The sequence below is a fragment of the Passer domesticus genome, chromosome Z (assembly GCF_036417665.1).
Source record: "Passer domesticus isolate bPasDom1 chromosome Z, bPasDom1.hap1, whole genome shotgun sequence".
Lineage (NCBI taxonomy): Eukaryota > Metazoa > Chordata > Aves > Passeriformes > Passeridae > Passer > Passer domesticus.
Genome location: NC_087512.1, coordinates 58,614,430 through 58,636,090, shown reverse-complemented (window position 1 = coordinate 58,636,090; position 21,661 = coordinate 58,614,430). Strand labels below are relative to the sequence as shown.

At 36.4% G+C, this 21,661-nt stretch overlaps 1 long non-coding RNA gene across 2 annotated transcripts in view; it reads right to left on the bottom strand.

Moving 5' to 3' along the window:
* Positions 1-3,576: 3,576 nt before the first annotated feature.
* The window catches only part of LOC135290095 (uncharacterized), a 97,132-nt gene continuing 79,047 nt past the window's right edge, over positions 3,577-21,661 (bottom strand). For both annotated transcript variants that reach the window (XR_010352805.1, XR_010352807.1), the window contains exons 4-5: positions 8,796-8,921; positions 3,577-5,015 (exon numbers count right to left, since the gene is read on the bottom strand). This is a non-coding gene — a long non-coding RNA (uncharacterized LOC135290095). The remainder of the gene's footprint in view (positions 5,016-8,795; positions 8,922-21,661) is intronic.

Below are 21,661 nucleotides of genomic sequence, written 5' to 3'. Positions count from 1 at the left end.
GAAGATCAGGGCTCCTTTATGTCAGCTGTTCTGAAAATGCTCCAGAGTCAGTTACCTAAACCAATTTTCTCCCCACCACTTTCTTTCCTCTAGCTTAAAAATAATGATTCCAGAAAATTTACTTGCTGGATTGTTCTTTCAGTTTTCTCTGCAATTTAGGACCATTTCAATAAACAAACAAACTGTCATTACTGCAAATCATGGTAAGCAGTGATAATTGAAATGTTTCAGTAATGCTGATTAGCTTTAAGATGGCCTTTAAGGACATTAAATAGTAAACTCACCACTCTAAAACGTGTCGTTTCAGGTTTGGGAGTACTTAAAACATAGAACACAGCTATTTCTTGTGCAGTAGAGAGTGGGAACAAGTAACAAAGTGACTTATGGAATATACAAACAGGTTATCATGCAGTTTGTGTGCAGCTGACACTGTGGAAAGCTGCCATGTCCATAATGTGTTTCTTGAAGAGAGTCTGTCTTTAACTGTCTGTTCCTGCATCTCACCAGAAAACAAAGGAGTTTGAAGTACCACCAGTATTCATGAAGAAATGCTGATTTAGGCCACTTGCAAATAGTTTTGACATTTATTACTCATGCTTCTTTTTTTTTTTTTTTTTTTTTTTTTTTGACCTTAAGGACTATAAAGCTGTATTCTTAGGCAAGTGTATTAATTTTACAGGAAGACATTGGGAAATATGCTCGCAGAAACTCTATGTAAACACTTTAAAATATTTCCACATTATTTCTCAGGTGGTACAGTCAATGAGAAGCTGCTCAATAGCTATACGAACTGGGTCACCTAATCATTGTGCATCACATGTGAGCTGATTCCTCAGCTGAGTGTCAAACTACCTCTGATTTTCTCATAGTGATAATCTCTATTCATAACTGTATGAACTACAAGAGTTCTAATGCTGCTGCACATTGCTCCAGCAAGCTGACTTACACACATTTATGTTTGTGTAACCAGATAGATAGATAGATAGATAGATAGACAGATAGATAGATGATAGATAGATAGATAGATAGATATGGCAAAACTTGCCTGGAGGTGTGCATAAAGGCTAGTAAGGCAGAGCCAAGAAGTGCCAAAAGGCAAGTTGTTATATGACCTTCAACCCATTCTCATGTGTGTGACACAATGTGTTTAAGAATACTAGCTGGGTTTTTTTTCACACTCCTACATTTTTGTTACAGTCCTTTAAGCAGTTCTGCATAATATAACAATTGCCACAACTACAAAAGATGGACAGTGCAAGACCCTTAGGCCAGATGTTCACAGTCCTTGATCTTATTTAACTCACCCTTTTCCAGCTGGCCTAAGGTGATTTCTAAAGGATCTCATGTTCTTTAGAGCAGCCCTAAAAAAGGTAGGCCAAGTGTGTGATTTCTGAATAAATTTGTAATAAATTATTTCACACAATGAATATTCATTGAATAGACAGGAAAAAAAAAGAAGCATTTTAATGTTTCTTGAGTAATGAAATCAGAAAATCATTCCAGGTGAGGAAATGGCTGTCTAAAACTGTGTATGATCTTTGGGACTCTGCTCAGTGGTAAGAAATGTTTTCAGATGACTGAGAACATCTCAGCATAATGCAAACAACAATCCTTGATTTCTTAACTCCACTTCTGTTCTGATCTTGGCTGAGGATTTCAGTGTAATTATTTGTCTGTGGCAGAGACTAAACATTAGAAAATTCTTCCTTTTTACCATTTGCTTTTTACTGGTACGGTCTTGGAGTCACATTCATTTTGTTGTAATCATCACCTTTTTCTTAATTTTGTCTTGGTGTAAGAATGAAATTGTGGACATCTGAAGCATCATAAACCTTCCAATCTAAACTCTTTCAAAAACTTTTCCCTTTGTATAAGGTAACTCCTGCCTCTTCCATCCTAACTCCTTGGACAATACACTTTTGTAGTGCAATACAGGTTCACAAGAACTTTTAAGAGAGCCTTCAGGGAGTTGTGCCCAACCAGTGAAGCTTCCATAGTCATCATATCTGAAAGACCTTTGCATTTGTAAGAACTGTGTAGAAAAAGACTGAGTGATTCTTAGTTTGGCAAAACTAAAACCTTCTTCTGCTGGACCTTTTTCTAGTATGAATGTCCTCACTTAAATTTCATTGAATCTGGGTACCTGGCAAAATACTAAAGTGAGCTCTTGTCCACATATAGGCAGAATATATAAAAACATAAGATGTAATAATCAGAGAAATAGCAGCAAATTTAGAATAAACCCACTGTGCAATGTGTAGCTATAAAAAGTTTTCATCCTGCTCATTGCTTTAAGTATACTGAGTTATGCTTAAAATGAAGATGTAATGTCAAAGGTACATAGAATTTAGGACATTCACCACTCCAATATATATTTCTAATTCCTGCATTTATTTTACTTATTGATTAGAAATACTTACTGAGTTGTGCATGTTCCAGGAGTGCTTCATTATACAAGTATGTATATGCTATGTATATGCTATGTATATGCTATGTAGAAAATGTCAGTACTGATCTGCCTCAAACCTTTTCATGTCATTCTAATCTTCTTCCAAATGCTTTCATAAGCTTCATCTCTGTGTTATTTAACAAAAAATCTTCTTTAAAGAAGCAGTTTATTGTGCTCAGCAATTCAGCAAGGGATCTTAGCCAGAATAAAATAATACACACTCTGAAAGCACCTGAAATGCCATATTTGCATATTTTTTTTGTAACTTGTTCAGTGTAATCATGCCATTACTCAACTTGCAAATGGATTTATGAGGAAAAAAGGGGATACTCTAGCTTCTGAGCCCTGAAGAAAACAAAGTTACATCTTTCCTCCAGCAGTGCCAGGTATCATTTAGGAGAGAAAATCACCAAAGTAAGTGACCCTCAAAACTGAGCAGGAGATTCCTCCTTTGGAAAGCTCTCCTTGTCATTGGCAGACATGAGAAGAGGAAAGTTGACTGGCATGGCTTCGTCTTTCAAATTATATCAGTTCTGGACATGTATATTTAACATCTTGTTAATTTTGTTTGCCTCACTCTTACAGCATTGGAGCATTTTGGGTTTGGTTGGTTGGTTGTTTTTTGATTTGTTTTGTTTAGAAACCCTGGGTATTGTGAATCTTTGTTTCAATTAATCAGAATGAAAATTTGCCCATTTGGAATAAAAACATACAGAGATAATATTTAAAGTATTCAGTCAGGATTTTAGTTTATTATCTCTTTTCCTATGTCAGAGGAATAGATAGGAAAAACCAGCAAAATAATAAAAAATATTTTAAAAAATTAATAAAAGAGTTCCTTAGTTGCTTGTATTTCATGGTCAGTATCAGATTCAGGAAAAAAGCTCTTTAGAAATAAATAAAATCTACAAATTTGTTGGTAGATTTTAAAGCTTGTGAAAAGACAAAAAATTCCCACAACCTTTATCATGGAAGAGTTGAAGGTCTAGGCACACCTGAAGACAAGGACACACCTGGCAATGTTTGCTTCTAGGTAAATAGAAATTGATACAAGAACTGGAAGAAGTTACAGATGATCACTTTCAGCCCAACTTTTTGATTGTCTCCAGGTGCCTAATTGTGCACATCAAACAGGAACCTTGGCATTTCAGGATGATTGGAAAGGAATCATCATTCCATTCTTGGTCCTAAATATTTTTTTTATATATTTTGAAGTCATCATTCAACCTCCATATACAACGGAGGATAACAGAGCTATTTTCTGATAAAGCCACATTTTATTAATAAATACCATACTACGTTACTAAAAAAATTGAAGTAAACTTTACCTTATCCCATTTGGCATTTTCATTAAACTCTTGCTCATACACCTAAAAAATTACTCTATCATCAGCATCTTTATGTGTTTTCAATCCTGTTTTCAAACATATAATGAGATATGTTTGGTGACTTTTCCTAATCCAAGAATTCAGTGTTCTCAGAAAGCCATCACAGATAACTCTCATGAAATTTGATAATCAACTTGTGTTTCTGTCTGGTTTTTAAAGTTCTTTGAAATGCCTCTTCCCAAATTAAGGTGCAAACAAGACCATATGCCAATGTCAACAGAATGGGCTTCATTTAATAATAAATATGGGGGGGTGGGGGGAAGAAAGGGAAAGAAAAGAGGTGGGAGGACAGAAAGAGAGTGACAGAAAGAGAACATAAAGAAAATATTACCACTCCATAGATCCCACTGGCTGCCCAATGATCCTCTACATCTAGTTTTGTTGATGAGGGTCCCCAAAAAGACACAGAATCGAATGGATTAATATACGCTCAGGCCAGATGGGAATGTGCAGGCACCTCCCCTGGAGGGGGCGGGTGGGGGCGGTACTGCAGTTTGACGCTATCCTGCAGCAGACTCTGTCGGTTACATCACTTTGCCTTATGAGCAGTGCTGTGGTGCAAGGCCTTAGGAATCAGTCTGAGGAGTACTTGGGGGGTCTTTGATGTATTAACACATCCTCTCAGCTGCCACCCACATGAATGTCCCATTGATGAAGCCTTTCCACAGTAGGGGTTTCACAGCTGGGCTGGTTTGTGTAAGGAGCAATGGGTGTTCAGTGCCTTTGACCAGAGGTCACACCACACACCCCAAACCTCCTCCTCCCCCCTTGGCTGGGGGGATTCTGTGCAAACCAGACCTCTTGTGACCTGTGGTCTCTCTCACCTCAAAGCCAGCCAGGGATGATTCTCTTCAGCATTTAGCTTTCTTGTGGATGCATTCCTTTCCCTCTGCCTTGTTTGTTTCTCGCTAGACCTGAGATGATTGAACAATTGAGTCCAATTTACATTATCTAGGTGGCTTCCCTCATAGTCCAATCTTCTAGTCAGGCATCTTCAAGGAGGGGTGGGCTTCCATGGTTGTAGCTTCTTTATACAGTTTTTGCTATAATGGGCAAAACTCCTCCAAAGCGATGTTTAAGGCATGAACCATTTCAGTTTTTGATAGCTTATGCCTGGTCCCCTTGAAAAATGTTGCTTGTAGCCCCAGATCCTGTGAGATGGGTGTCCACTTTTAGCACTAGTGAAACAGATAAGAATATTGACATTTATTGAGCAGTAACAGGGAAGCTGTTTTATTTCACTCACTTTGTTTCACTGCTCAAATTAATACAAATTGTTTCCGTGTGGTTTATAAAAAATGATATTTCAAAAAGAAATAGCTTTTTTTGCAAGTTGTGACACCAAATTTCTAGGCAGTTTTGCCTAACACCAAAGTGTCTCTCCATGCCATTTTATGATAGTAATGAGTTCAACTTGACCTAAATTCACATTGTCTCACTATTTAGAGTATTTCACAGAATAATTACAAAGAAATATTTATATTTATTAGAATGCATAAATATTTAGCCATCATTGTTTATCTAGAAAAATCAAAAAGTTTAGTAGGACCATTCCATTTATTAAGGCTTCATCAATATTGTTAATATTAGTCACAGAAATGCATAGTAGCTTGTCCAAAATTTGAGATTTAAATCTTTTTTGGTAGAAAAAGATCACATCATCATCATGTTATATTTTACCATGGTTTATCCTTTATTTGTGCAGCATATGCTGACAGAAATTCCCAAGTTTAAAGCCTAACTACACAATTAATTTCATTGGATAAAGCTTCTGCATCGTTTCTAAAATATTTGATCACATTCTGTGATTAAATTTGTCACACTAAATATTGACAATTCAGAAGACAGGGCAATCATCAGTCATATGAAGATCATCTATGGAAAATGCTGCATTCTGCACGAGGAACAGTGCAATCCTGAATGTATGGATGGACAGAGTGGATAATGAGATGCTGGAAAGCAATGCTATGGAAAGGGACCTTGGGAAACTTGGCTGACAGAAAGCTGAATATGAATCAGTAGTGCTGTGGCAACCAGGAGGGTCAACCATGTCCTGGGGTTCATCAGGCCCGGCATCACCATCTAGGCAAGGGAGGGGATTGTCCTGCTCTGATCTGCATTGGGGTGGCCTCACCTCAAGTGCTGGGGGCAGTTTTGGGCATTGTAATTAAAAAAAAAAAAAAAAAAAAAAAAAAATATATATATATATATATATATATGTATGTATATGTCTGTATATATATCAAACTATTAAAGAGCGTCCACAAGGATGATGAAGGGCCTGGAGGAAAAGTCATATGAGTAGCAGCTGAGGTCATTGGGTCTGTTCAGCCTGGAAGAGATGAGGGGAGACTTCTTTGCGAGGGGAAGAGGAGAGGCAGACTGTGATCTCCTCTCTGTGGTGACCAATGATAGGACTCAAGTAAATGGTATGATGTTGAGTCAGGGGAGGTTTAGGTTGGATATCAGGCAAAAGCCTTTGACAGGATGGCTGGGCACTGGAACAGATTCCCCAGGGAATCTGTCACAACACCAAGCCTGAAAGAGTTCAAGAAGCATATGAGCAATGCCACAATGCCTGTGGTAGGATTCTTGAGTTTTCTGTGCAGAAGTTGGACTTGATAATCCTACTGGGTTTCTTCCAACTCAGCATGTTCTGTGAGTTTATCTACAGTTTGTTGTATGTTTGAAATAATGTTATCAATGTAAGGATGTTGATTTAGATGCTCCATCATGAAGATTCTAATCATCAAAGGACACAAGTTTGTGTACTTGGAGCAATAGGTTGAAAGTTTTAAGTGCAGCTTTTCAGAAGAACAGTTCTTTCTGACAGTTAAATACCAAGTCAGAAAAAAAGGGAAACCACTTAAATTGTTTAGGCACCTCCAAATTTAGGCAGCATCAGAATAGATTTTTTGAAATCACTGAATTTGGCACATAAACCCTCATTATGTATACACTATACAATATATACATATATTATTTACATTTACATTTACATTTATATTTGTTTATATGCATTCTGTATTCAGGATTAGGAGCCTGCACCATGTCCAGTTCTGGGCCTCTCACTTCAAGAAAGACATTATAGTGCTGGGGCCTCTCCAGAAAAGGGCAACAAAACTGATGTAGAGAGTAGACAAAAAAATCATACAAGGAGTATCTGAGGGAGTTGGATGTGTTTAACCTGGAGAAAAGGAGGCTCAGTGGAGATCTTATTCCTCTCTACAACTGTCTGAGAGGACAGGCAGCTATAGACAAGTGGGATTGGGCTCTTCTCCTGTGCAACCAGTGAGTGGATGAGAGGACATGGCCTCAAATTGTGCCAGAGGAGGTTCAGGTTGGACATCAGGAAGAATTTCTTCACTGAAAGGATTGTTAAGCATTGGAATGGGCTGCCTAGGGAGGTGGTTGAATCACCATCCCTCTAGGTATTCAATAAAAGACTGCTTATATTACTTTGTGTGGTGTTCTAATTGACAAGGTGGTAATCAATCAAGATTGGACCCAATGCTTACAGAGGTCTTTTCTAACCTAAACAATTCACTGATCCATAAAAGGAGGAGATTCCTCCACCTCATAATCCCATGAAAAGAAATACATTAAACAGAGACATGTTTAGGTACACTGGTGCATTATGTAGAGTGAAGAATCTCAATACTCCACAATCCCTGAAAAATTGATCCTGCCTGAGATTACATGCTATTGTCAGTGTTTCTCCATCAACTACACTGGAAAGTGAAACACAGCCTGTTTACTTATACTTGACTTGCTTAAACTATATTGTTTTGCTTTTGGAACGCATATTTCCTTTATATTCCTCCTAATATGGTCATCTACAATTAGCTAAAAATACAAGAATTGAAGAGTCCATCTATAGAGAGTTCCCAAATAGATTCCTCACTTGCAAATAAAAAAATTAAATATAATCCATTCCAAATTTCAATATATTTCATGTTTTTATTCCTCTTATAGAAGACTGAGATTTCTAAAAATTATTTTGGATTTCTTATCTCTTGACATATTGTGCCGTAGTCTCGCATTTTAACAAAAGCTGTAATCACTAAAACCTGGGTGATGAGAAAAAGGTTATAACAAGTTGAACAATCCCATGATAATCATTATAAAAAAGTGATATGCAGAAATAACATTTCCTAAACAGTTTCCTAGAATCCCCCTTAATTTCTCTATTTCTCTATTTCTTTCTACAGTAAAGGAGCAAGATTTTACCTAATATTCAATGGGTTGTGGATCTCTCACAAAAACTTTGACTCACAAAAATATAAATTAAGCTAAAGAATAAATTCTTTTGGCAGTTCCATTCACGTCTGAGATGAAAGATTAGGCAAAATGTCTGCAATTATTGGCTTCATTACCCATCACACCACTGGAGTCTTCAATAATTCAGTAATTTAGGTATCTGGATTGTCTGTCCATTGTGAGATTGTCAAGGAAATAGAACTAAATATATTTTTTTAAAAATCAAACCATGCTGTTGAAACTAGCTTCACACTAAACAGGTTGAATTTTGGCTGGCCCAGCTCAAAAACAAGCAGACTTCCCAATAGCTCTAGGTGTTGCCAGCTTTCACTTAATCCATGAACACTCCTCAGGAAAAATCCCTCTGACCTGCTCTTCTCCTCCTTGCTTCAGGGCCTGACTTTCCTTAGGAAATAGTAACAAGCTGAAATGCAGCACTCAGGAAGTTTGTTTACTTTTTTGTTTCTGTGAAGGAAGAAAGATGGAAATATAGTGCCTAAAAGGAAGCACATAAAAAAATGAGACTGATAGCAATACTGAGAAACCACATGAAAAATATCTTAAGAGAAACACTGGGAGGTACTGTACCTAATTGTCTATCAACTAGATAACTTCAGATTTTGGCTGCCGTTCCAAAAATACCCATTCTACCAAACAATTGGTAGGGGTTTTGGTAAGGAATGTCTAGTGACTGTTACCTGTTTGGTAGAAGCAAGGAGAGGGATTTTCAGTGAAGTAACCTCACTTATGGAATTAATTTCAGTGTTGGTCCAACAGAGCTCAAGAATTCTGACTCTCAGGGCAGATTTCAAGCTGAAGTCTTCCTAAAAAAAAAAAAAAAAAAAAAAAGAATAAATGTGAGAGGTTAAACTGATTCTTGGAGGAGCTAACGGTGGCTCACATAAGAAAAGTTGTCTAATACTTTCGATTAGATTTCAGGTTACTACTTGGCCCAAAATTCTTAAACTTTTACCATATTCATCTATTTATTTTTCATTTCTCTACTACTCTCTTGTGGTGGTAAAATACCAAATGGTTTTGATGGGTCAAGGATCCTGTTTTTATATTTTTCAGCTACTATTATTAACTGGGGATTTTTTGGGATTTTTTTGGTTTTTGGTTTGTTTTTTTGGTTTTCTTACATTTTAAGGCCTTTATTGCTGGAGGTGATATATATCAAGAATAGGAACTAGGCAAAGGTGGTTCTTCCTTCTGCTTTTGTAACCAAGGTCCCAAAAGAAATCACTAATCCAATCAGGTTGTGATCCACAAATACTGTCCTCATGGGTGAGGATGCATATTAATTAAAAATAAATCCTGTGCAAACTAGTTAAATTCTTGGACTCTCAGCAACCTGATCTAGTGGGTGCCATCACTGTCCATCATATGGGATTTGACACTAGATGATCTTTTAGATCCCTTCTAACACAAGCCATTCTGTGATTCCATGAAGAGACTACAGAAAAAACATGAAATTTGGAAAATAAACCTGGTGGCCAGACTGGTTTTTGTTTTGTTTTCCCTCGGTTTTCAATATATTTATTGTTTGAGCATGAGATTGGCTTAGTTGGTTAGACTATGTTGCTAGGGGAACTGGTTCGATCCCTGCATGGGGGCCATTGAACTCAATGGTCCTTGCTGGCCCCTTCCAACTCAGAGTATTCTGTGATTTTCTGCCTGCTTAAATTTTCACTCTGTATAGGTGGATCATAATCGTGAATCCACCACACCAGACAGAAATATCTACAGTTTGTGAGAAATGGATCCATGTTCCAAGGAGGTTTGGGGTCCAGAACCAAGTGCTGCCAAAAAATCTTTCCAGTGTTTAGAAAGGAGGGCTACAGCAAGAAGATGGGAGTAAACCTCCAAAGCCACTTCAACTTTTTTTCCACAGTCTGACCTCATTCTTTTACTGGAGGAAGTCTCTTAGTACCAGACTAAAATATTCTGAAAGGTTTAGTGTCCCTAGGTTTTAAAAGAAGTGACACTGTTCCCCTTTCACAATTTTTATGTCAGCATTAATCCAACACTCCCATGATCAGAGGGGGCAATCACAGCAGCTCATTAGTGACCTCCTGAACTGGATGCACGTTTGTAAGAACGTGCTTTCATTCATGGTCCACTTTAGGTGTAAAGTTGAACAGAGACTTTAGGTACCTTTATATCTACAAGAAATCATTCAGAAACTTTGGGGAAAAAATAATTCTTTGAGTAATTTTTTTTTTTAATTAATGTCATAGCTATGATCTTTATAGCATGCCATAAATTAAAATACTATTAAATAAAAATAAATGCAGCACTTGAAATCAAAACAGTTCAGTGGTTTGATGACAACTTTAGAAGTGGGTAGTTGTCATAGTGTATACATTGATGTTTATTTATGCTTTGACACCCTTAAACTGGAGGTAGGCTGTAATTTATTTCTCCAGAGGTCAGTTTCACCAAATAGTCAGACGTGAGGTTTGCTAGGGCACTGTCCCAAAGCCAGTCATGGTAAACATTTGGTTTAGAATCTACATAAATTTACATGTTTTTATTGGGAATTCATTCCAATATTCAAAGATGTCATTAAGAGAACAAATGAAATTGCCACAAAAAGATACAATATTTTTCATATTCACATACAGACATCTAGGTTTTAGGTTTTATTTTCTTTTTTTATTTTTTTTTCCAGATGAATGGAAAACTCATGTTGATATCACAGACATTCTCATTGTCTGTGACCTCTGACTAATGCAGAGTTCAGTTCTTCACTTGTTATTGGATCACATAATTTACATTTATCTTGTGTAAAAGGAAATGCAGAAAGCTGCTGAGAGTTTAATTTCCCATGCCTATGCTAAGCTTTGCAACTGTAAAGGGCTCCCATTAAAGATTGCATTGAAATCATACTTTATAGTATAACAAAATCTACAATAAATTGTTGAAGCAAGGAGAAAACAGGGAAAGGCTGACATGAAAAGGAGATAATGTTTGCCCTGTGAACTATTGGTAATTTTCAAAAGGATGGGAGCAGAACAGTATGAAGATTGGGTACAGTGTGCACCTGTTGCTGAAGCAAGGTGTTCCAGCTTAGTTCCATGTACTTCATGGAGAAACCGTGTCAGCTGTGCAAAGAAAAATAGTCAAATGTTGTACTTAACATTTTTTAAATCCACATCTCACAGCCTAAGTTGATTACAAAATATAGTGGCCATCCAAAAACTGGTTCTGCCTGTAACATGAGAAAATTTTTGTGTAGATGTTGAGTTTCTTTACTCATTTTCATCACAATTAGCATGAAACCATATCCCAATATTCAATTACTGTAATTTTAGGATTTTATAGTTGTGGATCTCAAATTTCCTTCCTTTTCCTTCATTATTTGCAAGTTTTCTCTTTCAGGATTTCTCTTGGTGTAGAGTGAAGCAAACCACCAAGGGGAAAACATCTTGTGTTCATGCCTCCATGTTTAAGAAGTATGAACAGAAGTTTGAAATCTATTACGTCAACAGCAAAATATTATAGGTGCTATTTTCTTGTCTCTGTTGTGTATTTTTGCATATACTTAAGGCTAAGATTACTGATTTCAAGATACTACCAAATTTATAACAAAGGTATCTGGTATCCTGACCTGTTGCTTACCTACAGCTGCTGTGATAACACTTCCTAGACTGTAGAGGTACAAAAAACCAGAACAATTCATACAGAAAAATACTCTGAAGTGCTTTTATTTTATCTGGTGGATCAAAGAAATAGTATTTTATTGCAAAAGAGATATTTTCTTATTTATGAAAATCTTATGTTTTATACTTCCACTATATCTCATGCTTTCAAGATTCATCTGGTGTTTCATTCTGGTCTGTCACACCATAAATTCTCCCTTGAATAAGTCAATCTTCAACACTTGTAATGATTGTTATTAATGCAAGAAATATTTCCCAATTTCTAAATCATACTTCACAGTGAGTAAAACATTTCTTTCCTCAAATTCAGTAAAAGGTTTTGAAAGGTAGGCATCTATTCCTTACAATTTTTAATGTCAATCTAACTTTTAGATAAATCATGAAGATGCAAACATACTTAGAAAATTAGTAGTCTGGTGATTTTTATCTTTCAGTCTTGATTTAAAATTTATTTGTAAAGAACAGTCAGAAAATAGAAATATTGGACAGAACTGTTACAACTCCCACAAAATCTTCAGAGATAGGTTACATTTTCAGATTAACAATCAAGATCTTATAAGGCACCAAAACCCATCATATAAACATATTTAGGAAGATGAGATGAACTCTCAATGCCAGATTTTCAAGCATAGTGTCTTAGGGTGATTTTATGATGATATTCTTATTTCCTAGTCATATGCTCTGTGGCAAGAAATCATCGCTTTAATTGTAAGGTGGGTCCAGGGAAGGGGAGCATTATTTATAAACAGTCTAGACAAGTAAAACCTCTTGAGTTGACCCATGTCATATAGTTTGAAGTTTCTCAGGCACTCTCAGCTCAGCTCTCAATGTCAAAAATGTGTATGTATGGTATAGGATGAATGAACATGCTTTGTCCCCCCAGTGCTTCTAGGGGCGACAAAGCATTTTGACAAATCAAAACCAACATCCAAAGAAACTGTATACCCTGCAGAGATAAACAACCCCTTTGGTTTAATTCTTTTGCCTAATTCTTAAGCACCTGCACCAGAATCCTCCTGTCTGAGGTGGTAGCTCCTTATTTGGTACATCAGACAGGTAGAAGAGGCTGAAAAGTGAGAGGAGAGATTAAGGGTAGGCAAGAAGGGAAAGAACAGAGGGATATCTTCAAAGCATTCTATCTTGAGACTTAGGAGCCCTTATCAGAGCTAACTGTTAATTATTACTTTTGTTACCATCCAAAAACTTTTTCAGAAAAGATATAATGATGTCTTTTCTGAAAAAAAAAAACCACCACAAAACAAAAAAAACAAAAAAATCACCCCAGCAACAACCAAAAACAAGCAAAAAACCACAGCAGAAGAGTGCGTAATTTCTTGAGAAATACCAATAACAGAGGAGGTGGCAGGTTCTCCATCACACAATAGCTCTGTGTGATTCAAGCCCTCACTAAACATATCGGTGACCTTAATTCAATTAATTTCTTGGCCTCCAAGGTTTCTAACCCATACCTCTCATAAGGGTTGCTGAACTGTCAAATTATAGTAAATTTGTGGAAGGAGGGAAAATATGCTCCTCATGCTGTGGTGGAGTAGTTTCACCGGCCATTGGAAGGTGACTCAGTGGTCCAGGGAGAAACAGCAAAAAAGGTCCAGATCACCCAGCAGAGTGACTGAGGTTTCTCTGCCCACATGCCAGTCTTGTCCTGTTCTGGGATTATTTAGATTACTTTTCCAACAGGTGATTTTTTCCCCTTGCACATCTGCCCAAAGAGTAGTGAGTGGCTTTCAAGTAATCTCATTTCTGTGCATGAATAACTATCATATTCTAACCCAGCTTGTTTTCTTTTGCTCCTGCAGTGTCTGAGGTTTTAGGGAGGATGCAGATTGTTGCTCTAGGGCTCTACAGGAGTCAATCCAAAAGCTGTTCCTCACCTACCTGCAAGAAATGAAACTAAAAGTAGCTTCATTGGAAAAAGTGTGGTATTTATCATAAAATATTTAGACCCTATACTTCTACATTCTACCTTCTTCTACCTTCTTCATAAGTTTAAGTTCAAGGACTTTAGTGCTTATACACTGGCAGGCAAAGTATTAACACAAATCTAGGTATTGTACAGCTATTGTTAAACAATGTATGACTAGAAGATTAGACCCTAGACAGATTATAACAGCACAACTATTTTAATACTGGGTTGCTAAGAATGTGTTTCTACAATGCATTTCACATCAGAAAATTGTATTGAGTCATAGAAATTAAGTTTAAAGTATGACTATTCTAATTCTGTAAAATTTTTTGTTCATTTTGCCATCATTTTACCCAGGTAAATGAGTGTAAAAGGTGCTTCCTAATAACATTCCTTGGGATTTGTTTATTCACTAAGCTTTGTCTCCTAAAGCAGGATTGATGAAGTTGTAGGAATAGCAATCTGTGGGGCATTGTGAGCTCCTCTAGATAACCACTGAGGAAAAGAAAGTTATTTATACACTGATCCATTGGTTAAGAGTCAAGAAGAAGGAATATTTAAAAATTTAAATTATACTCTCAGTGTAGCCTGGCTTTAATTCCTGAATTTACAACACTATACAGAAAGTTCTAAGCATTTTAAAGAGTATGCATTAAATTAAATATACATTACATATAAAAATAATATTTAACTAATATTTAAAAGATTGAATATGAGATATTTCAGTGTCACAGGCTTTTCAGCTCTTTACCTCATCTCTAAAATGAGTAAGGTAACAACTTACTAGGAAGAAAGGAAATGCATGGAAAAATTACATAGTCTGTAAACTCAATATGGAGAGTAGAAGTGGAAGAAAATTCATTTTCCCAGTTACTGTTTCATTAATAAAAATATTTTCTTGGCTAATCTTGTCTCCCCTTCCCTCTTATATCCAAAGATCTATTTCTATATAAATGCTATAGTATATTTTTTTATAACCTTGAAAAATTACTTCCTTTTCATTTTAAAGTAATGAATTATGGAAATGTTGCACTTAAGTCCCCTGTTTATAAATATAATTTATATATTAGGGTTCTATTACAAAAAGTAGGAGACAATCAAACATGGTATCTATCCTTAGTTCTCTTTTATCTTTCAACAAATAATATTTTCAATTACTAAAGTAGTCTAGTGCTTTTCTATCTTTCGAGGGTAGCCCTGGATGCACTATATTCTTGAACTTCTTTGTACAGCACAAAAAGCTGAAGATAAAACTCTTGTTCTGCTGTGCAGCCTCCAAAATGGTATCTCCGAAACACTGCTGCTGTTCAGTAGCAGAACACAGTAAGGATTACTTTCATCTGAATTACTTTCCACACAGAGGTGGCTAAATAATGCATTTAGGCTGAGTCTTTGGTGCAAAGCATGAACTATTAACTCATTTTAAGCAACACAAGTGGACATTCCCAATAAAGTGAAGCCAGTCTTGGCTCCTGGAACTGTGTCATGGTATTGGAAAATGCCTAGTGAAATTAGCCATAAGTTAACATTTTACATCTTGAGGTTTATGTTAAAATACAATCACTTTGAAGGTCTTGGCTTATTTTTTACTAAGTATTTTCTCTGCTTCGAGGAGCAAAAGCACCAAATTCAATGGGACCGAAAGAGGATTTGGTTTCAGTGGAGATGTAATGGTCGTTCTTTGAGAGATGTGGAAAAGGAGACAGCAGAGAATAATTTTCCCTACTTTCCTTGTGACAAGTCACAACTGGAGCTGAATGAATCTGTTGCATTGCATACTATGAGCATTTAATTTGTTCATAGGAATTCACACAAAATATTTAGATAACACCTAATCTGTAGATACTGTCAGATACTTTTTTCCCCCATGTGCATATTTTACTTTTCAGAAGTAGTACTCGTGAGATAATTGTGTCACAAAGTGAATAAGATTTCATTTTGTCTAAACAGTTAATGGTTTTGACTCCTGTTCAGTTTTGTTTTCCATATTTGAGCATTCATTCCTTCCAAATATAGTTGACCACTGATAGTCATTTGGAAATCTCAGAAAAAAAATACTTCCTGATGTGCACATGACTTGACAGTTGTATGCCTACAAAAAGAGTTACACACGCTTCTACAAAGGATCCAGTTTGTTATGGAAGTTCAGTCGCTAGTGTGACCAACCACTTGTGGAAGAACACAATACTAGCCCAGCTGTATGTCTTTGGGAGAACTTGGGTCGAGTTCAGCTGTCTCAAGCAAGCACTCAATTAGATGTCCTCCATATGTAACTCAGCTACCAAGTAATGTCTTCCTCCAAGAATCTGACCCCAATATTTGTGCTGACCAAGGGTAATCATGTTTGCTTTCATGGACTCACCTACACAGATACCTTAACTGAGGCAGTGAGGTGGTCCTTTCACAAGTACCAAAAATGATTGATAGACATTTTAAATGTCTATCCCATAAAGGCCTGAATAGATGCTGTGTTTCTGAAACCAGAATCTAATTTCTATATTCTAATATAAATACTAGGTCATAGTATTTTTTACAATAAAATAAACTGTAATGACTGATAATCAGTCATTAAACAACACATAAAAATAGATAGTGGTTATTTCTGCTAATATTTTATGTGGTCTGGCAAGTGATCTAGACATTATTATTTAGCATACTTAAATTATATTTGTGATTTTACTGAAGGACTAAATCCATCTTAACTACATGCAACTGTTGTGCCTCTTTCTTCATCTATGAAAATGGAAAGCCAGTAATGAGTTCTTGACATCTCTAAAAGGATTTGTGTCTGTCTAAAATAATTTTCTATATAATCTATCAATCTATGTATCTCTGAATACTTAGCAAGTATTAGCCCAATCTGTTTCAAGCACCAGACTTTCATCTTAAAAAATAAATGCTTTAGCACTACTACAAGTAGACATACATTTCAGTAAAAATTTTATTTTGGTTGGAACATTGAGAAAAAAATCCAAACTCCCATTTACTAGATATGTACTAAAGCAGCTGAGGCTTTTATCCAAAACCTGACTCTTAAAACCTATTAATTAAACTTTATGGATTTGAATATCTTATTATCATACATTATTATGCTTATTTATTTATTAACCACCAGTGAAGACAAATCTAGGGAAGCTAAATGGAGAAAGCAGACTGTTTTTCTGACCCCTCAACTGTAATATTTTCTGGGTTCATATACTCTTTCATTGACCTTTATTACACATTTTTTGAACAAAGCCTATTCCCACTACTGTAAGTATTAAAATGTCTACTCACTGCAGTATAGCCAGGATTTTTCACCCCAGCAGTTCTACATTAGTCTGATAAAATCCCTCTAGGCACTAGGCTGCCATGTGTTGCTCACGTGGGAGGCACTGCACATAGTTCTGCAGAAGGCTTTTTTCTCATCTTAATGGGTTACACAACCTTATTAAAGTCAATAAAAATCTGTTGTGATTAACAAATGAGGATTTTTTTAATAGCAAGGATTCCTGTTGAGTGGTACACCATGTATGCCTGCACAAAACCAGATCTGCGCAATATGTCCAGAACAGCTTGTCTTTTTATGGCCTTTGGAGAAGAGTTGATCCCTGTCCACTGGGTAAGTGAATCCCCTTGCCTTTGACACATGCATTTATAGCAGCTTTTGGGGCTGGGTTATTGAAAACAGAAGCCTGTATTTCTCCCATCACCCTGGTGTTTTTGTCCAATGTGGGTATGTCAGCTTTAAAACTTGATGGTAACAGAGTGGACATGCAAAGTCCATGTACACAGAAATGGTAAGCAGAGGTTGGACGTGTGCCTCAATCAACTTGACAGTTGAGGATGGTGTTTTTTCTTACAACATACACAGACATGTGCATACTAACTGTGGAAGGTTAATGTAACCCACAGGAAGGCAGGACAGTGACAGACACAAATAGAGTTATATGGAGGAGGAATCCTAGACCTCCCACTCACCCTGTCCACCCAGACTGCATTTGTCTCCCAACACAATACAGCTTTCTGGCAGCAGCTGCAGTCCCTGCACTCCTTTGAGGTTGATAAAGTGAGCAAAATGCAAGATATCCACATTGCTCTTTGCCAGCTGCTAGAAGACACCCTCCCACAGGAGATCAAGAGCGTCCCATCCCAAACATTTTAGCGTCTTACTGCAAGCCAGAGAGGCTCCAGCTGCATGGGAATAGACATTTCCAAAAATAAGATGGAAAGGTCTGCAAAACAATATATTAAAGCTTCATTCCAGACCCAGATACTTGTATGTCCAGCTCTAAAACTTCGTATAGAGAGAAGAGTGTGGAAGTTTCTTTGACCACCTGTCTCTGGAAAAGATCAAGACATAGCATGATGGTTTATGCCAGTTGTTACTTTCCCTCTCTGCTGCTGGTTAAATATCTTCATGTCTGGACTTTGCTAACAGACTGTCCCTGTTGTGCAGAGGTAGATAAATAACCTTTGTTATTTATCTACCTCTACAAGCTCACCAAAAAAAAGGTGCTCCTATTAGGCACTGAATTCCTCCAAATATTACATCTCTGACGTAAATATTTCTACTGTCCTCTCTAGTTCCTGTTACTTTCAGTCTGCGTACATAAAAGTCTAACAATAGAAAGGCAGAGATGTGGAGGTGGGGGAGTGAAGAAGAATAAAAAGCAGATCACATAGTCTTTCTGCTTCTTATCCTGACTTTATACTTTTTGAAACGTGTCACATCTCAAAAGCATTTTTTAAATTCATATGACTGCTAGAGAATGGTATTGGTGTCATATTCACCTTGTTATGGGTTTGAGATATTTTTATTATATCACAACAAAACTCACAAATATTGACAGAAAGAAAAGCTGGAAATGAACTTGTAGTCAGAGATTGTTTGAAATATAGCAGCTGTTGTGTGGCTGGTGTGCTCAAGCCCAAGCTTTTGATAAACTCTTTGATACTGTGCTGAGGTAATCCAACCACTTTGATGCAGCACTGTGGTGATCAGGATCTTAGATATCATTATTAAAATTATCTAAGCTTCTCAATGCTTTACAGAGTGGTGACCGGACCCCAAAGTTTAGCACCAGTTTTTTCCAGCTTCTTAGATAGGACAGTAAAACAGCTCAAGGTTTCAATGCAGTTCAAATCCTCTTTTGATGCACCAGAATAACCTACTCTCTTTCCTCTTGAAAAGCTTTGATAAGATATTCTACTTCTGGAAACTTGACAGCATCATACCTGGTGGAAATTATTTAACCCAATTACAATATGGTGATGCAAACCCCCTGCTACCAAATTCTCTAATACAGAACCACAAAGGTCTAGGATTTTTTGTAGTCATCTGTGGACATTCAGATTTTTGGAAGCATTTGTTAGTTTGCATGCTTGACAAATATATTCTCATTATACACAACAGATGCCAATACTCTGCAGTACTATTTTTAAAGGATGGATTAAAAATTGTTTTCATTTAAAAACATGTTGAACATGAAAACTGTCCATCTAAAATAAGACTCAGCAGTCATCATCTTACTGATTGTGACTAAGTTTACAAATCATGTAGCCAAATAGCTGAAGCAGGAGAGAAGCCTGGGGCTTGCTACATAGTTCTTCTGTAGCACAGGAGCCAAAGTGGGATCCAGTTTCCTTTTTTTCCTAAAGCAGACTGAAAACAGCTTCTATCTCAATATTGTTTTAAGTTTTTCTCTTCATCTTAGAACGTGATTATAGTCTAAGCAATGATTTCCCAATACGCCATGCTAGGATGCTGGGCTCTCTACCTGATTTATATGACAGACATAACCAGTTTACTAGGGAAGCACAGGGATCAGCTCATTGGCTAGCGTGAATAGGTGATGTGATTCTTCCCCAATTAGCATAGCTTATTAGCCAAATTCCTGAGATCTAAAAAGTACACCCAAATAGGATCTAATGGATTTACAAATAAACTGACATATTTTTGCATTTTCATGGTGTATAAAATTTAAGGTTGTTGAACTTCAGTCCTACTGAAAATGTACATGTAGATGATTCATTCATACACACAGTTCTCGCAATTACACAGATCAGATGATCTAGCTGGCTCCTGCAAGTTCTGTGAAAAACTAAATCATGTATGGCTAAACTGAACTCAGTATCTTCAAGGTAAATGCACTGTGTAGTACACTGTATGTACAAAATACCCTTTGAAGATGAGGCTGCATTTCAGACAGATCATCCCAGATTTTTTTTTAGCTCACCTTCTATTTTCTTATTTATATATGTCAGAGAAATAAATCTTATTTCATTCTGTTCATCTACTAGAAATATAGGTATCTTTTTTCTCTCTTTTTCCATTTTTATAAATTCATTTCATACTTATAAATTAATTTAAAGTGTTTAGAAGTTATGAACTGCACAATTACACTGCTTTAAACACCATCATCCTGTAAAATGCAGAGTTTTTTCTTACTCCACAATGACTCTTATTATGGAAGAAAAAGAAAAAGAAAAGACCAGCAAACACCCTCCTGATCAGCAAACTCATTTTCTGACAAGCCTGAATGATAGTGAGAATTGTCTAGTTTTCTGCAGCAAAGAAAGCAAGAGACCTCTTGGCACCCTTCTTTGTGGAAGAAATATCTTTTTTTTCTTCTTTCCAGGGGGCACATGCCTGCCTTGACTGAGACCCAGCTCTTCCCATATTCTCTGTCTTATCAGTGTTAACACTCTGAGTCTGTCATAAGTGTTTTTTTGCTTGCAGTTTCAACATTAATTTCTACCATACTACCTTGGACTGCACTGCTTGGCTGCTGCATATATGGGTGTTTCTCTCAGTAGTTCTCATCAGTTTCTTCTAGAAAAACTAGTAAAATAATATTTGTTTGTGGTAAACTTTAAATACATGATTTCCCAGCAGCAACTGGGAAATACAGCAATGTCAAATAGAGTTAGAGAAACAAGTGAGTTCTGTGTAATTATATATCCTACCGCATATTTGCATGTGCAAACCGAGGTTTTGTGGTAGAATGTGTATTTTTTCAAAAACACGCATTTTTGAAGATGATCTGGGTAGCAGAATAAAGATTGTCTTTGAACTCATTCTAGCTTCTCTGATAAATAGACATGATCAGCTAGCTAGGAAAACATAAGAATTTATTTAAATATGCAAAAATACTATTTTCCTTTTGTCATTGCTAAAGAAATTGCAAAGCAGGAGAATTGTAGGTGTCTCTTCTATTTTTATACCTTTCTAGAGGACAGAAACACACACCAATATGTACCCTCACAACTCACACATTTCTTCCATCCATCTTAATCCTGTTACTATATCAATCAACAATTTCTCCTTTTTTTTTTCTTCCCTCTGTCCCTTCATTTATGAAAGTGATTATATTGTAGCTGGAAAAACAGGGAACTTTGAAAGTTTGTAAGAAACTAGAATAAACTGCAATTGAAAATCTGGGAAATTCAGGAGAATGTGCAACATATTTTCCCTTGATAATATTGTGAAAAGCACAAAAGTACTCTTGAGACATATGTGTTTCCTTCTGCTGAGTGACAGCCTTAAGGACAGTACATGTGAGAGAGAAGTTTTGGAGGTAAAAATATTTTTTCTTTTAACTGAGTAGCAGAGAAACAGGGGTATTTGAAGCGTAATTAAATTGACAGTACAGTCTTTGTATTCTTATGTTATTTTTCCTCTTTCTGTACTTGCACACTGGTGGATTTTGCCCTTTGCCCTTATATGCTTAGAACAAGAATCAACCTCAGAGCAAAATTAGAGTTATAAGATATAGGATTTTGAGGAACTGTTAATAATATAAAAAATAATGTCAATTTATAAGGATATTTAATGTCTATTTTAGATAAAGCATCACTTCCACTATCAGTGTTGCATAAATATGAATTTCATGCTTGCTGGTCTGAGCTTTCATCATTGTGATGCATTTTTCAAAATGCTTCATAACTTCACTGAATAAGGTTGAAATATGCAGCAATTTGCTTGAATGTGGTT